The sequence below is a fragment of the Ischnura elegans genome, chromosome 11 (assembly GCF_921293095.1).
Source record: "Ischnura elegans chromosome 11, ioIscEleg1.1, whole genome shotgun sequence".
Taxonomy (NCBI): domain Eukaryota; kingdom Metazoa; phylum Arthropoda; class Insecta; order Odonata; family Coenagrionidae; genus Ischnura; species Ischnura elegans.
The window spans coordinates 33731807-33734493 of NC_060256.1; positions in this window are offsets into that span (position 1 = coordinate 33731807).

Here is a 2687-nt window from a genome sequence, read left to right on the forward strand (position 1 = left end):
GTCCCTCTCTGGATCTACCACTGCCTGTGACATACAGTGACAGTGGCACAGTGAGGGGGGAGTTTTTGGGGGATAAACCCCCCCCCCCAGAGCCCAGAGAAATTTTTCAGTTTCATCCATTTTACTTAATTTGATTGATATTACAAATACAATAGTGTAAGGATTAATAAAATATCCGTCCGAAAGCCGTAAAACTCACCATTTTGAACAATTTATCTTAAAATTCCACAATATGTTAATCTCGCACCTACCGATTATCCTGGTGGGTATTCCATACCCCCACACACACTGGTATTAGTTGCACCTAAACACCCCCCCAGCCTTGATTCCTAACTGCACCCCTGTACAGTGGTATAACCCAATGGGTGAGGAGACCTTCACAGAAGAACCCAGGATTAAATGTTCTTCAAGATGATTTTAATGGTTGCTAGACCCAGTGGCGCAGCGAGGGAGGGGTTTTGGGGGATAAAACCCCCCCAGAGCTCACAGAAATTTTTAAGTTAAATCTATTTTACTTAATTGGATTAATATTGCATATAGAATAGTGTGAGGATTAATAAAATATCCCTCAGAAGGCCGTAAAAATCACCATTTTGCACCATTTATCTCAATTTTTTCCGGCGGAAGGCCTCCGCACCTCCTGCTTACCCTGGCGGGTATGCAATACCCCCAAGTATTAGTTGCACCTGAAACCCCCCTAGCCTTAATTCCTGGCTGCGCCCCTGGCTAGACTCAGTACAATTTCTCTTTGTGGCTGAGTGGGTGTGGCCAAATCAATTGGGGATGAACAGAGGGAAAATCATCTCAGCATGCAATTTTCCCTTTGCCAATCAGAAGACAGTCTGTGTGGCCTTGTCCTTCAGAAATTCAGTCAAACTGAGACCAACTTTGTGTTAACATTGTGAATTTGCTATTAGTGTTTCCAAACCTGGTGTCTGACCTTTTCTGGATCACGGCTAAGGCTCTTGTGTCTCATTCCCCTACTAATGAGTGCATATATCGTAGCAACGCCAGACCCAAGGGGACTGCATAGAGGAGCCCCAATTCCGTCCCATAGAAGGCAGATTTCTGTAGCCACTTTGGTCGAATTTTAATCAGTTTTCAAAAATGTCTGTGGCGTAGTGATGAGTGCAATGTGATCCACTTTATTCCAATATTTTGCAGTATAATGTTAATAATTGTGAGGAATAGCATTGAAAAGTAATGAATTTGATAGATCACATTATCATGCACATAAATTTCAGCCGACTCCGCTAATTATATCTTATTTCCCCAATTGAACTCTGATCACTTTGTCCATCAGCTACCCAAGTGGCAACTTTTGTGAACCTATTTAAATGCGCAGTGGATAAAAACACATTTAGAGGCAGACTTGAGGATTCTCTTTTGTAATATTCATGGCCAGGCCAAAAATACAGGTCTACGTATCACTACCCATGACTCTTGCATTTCCTCTCACAAACAAGGGTGGCTATGTTACATTTGGCAACGCTACATTCACTTCAGCTCTCTCTCCTCTCCCTCTCTGTATTCTTGTAGTGGCCACAAATGTATTTGCCTCCACTTGCGGAAGCGAGGAGACGTGGGAGAGGATGGCTGGAGGCACTGAAAGCGAATGGGAAAATTTAAGGAACTTGTGATTTCCAAAAACCGATCTAGGTCGCCATTCTTGGAGGCCATAGGTATTTTTCTAAATGCGGAGATTCAGCACACTCCTCTAGGTCAACAAGAGGAGGGGTGGGGCCTCTAGGGGCATTAAAAGTAGTATATAAATGCTACCAAGATAGGCAGACGGCAGTGTTGGTTTGGGGGAGCCTTCAAGTGAGGGCGTACTCCACAAAGTGTGCTACTGTTGATCTGCCCCGTGAGGGACCATCGCTGAAACTACTCTGCTCCGCAACACATATCATCGGAAGGAACAAGTCCGGGCCCCTCAGGCTAAACTACGCCTTCCGCCTAGAATAGGCAGCTAACCCATTCACTTCGTGTCTCTCAGCCGCTTGTCTCACACGTCTGACGCTCCATCTCCCCTCGCTGGTGCGATATCCCAAGGTATAGTGACAATTCTCTTTTCCTCTCTAACTTCAAACCTTTTGTGTAAACGTGACTTCTGGTACCCAAAGGCAAGAACCCACGAGGCAATAGCGCGGGTTCGATCCCCCCTCACACGGGGCGAACATTACACTCTCCCTCCCCCATCAGCAAAGCCCACCGACAGTATCTGGGCTCTCAAGATAGGCATCCTCCCCCATTTGCTTTGCCCTCACCTACACAGTTGCAAGATTAATTGAACCGGCCATAGGTGAAACAACCTATTGGTCAAATTTTGATGGTTGGAAGGAAATTACTTTGCTTTTCTACAAACCACACACTTTATTGCCGACTAGTTTCGGTTACACTGTACCATTTTCACTGTACCATTTTCAAGTCTTGAAAATGGTACAGTGAAACCGAAACTAGTCGGCAATAAAGTGTGTGGTTTGTAGAAAAGCAAAGTAATTTCCTTCCAACCATATAATGGAATTCTACAAAGTAAAGGCCTCAACAATTCAGTGCAAATTTTGATGGTTTCACTGATTCCCACAAACTTTAAAATATTTTAGAGCAAATCCACCACACTCTCAAAATGATCCAATTATCAAATTATTAAAAATGGATCAAATTATCCAAAAGAAACACTACAAACA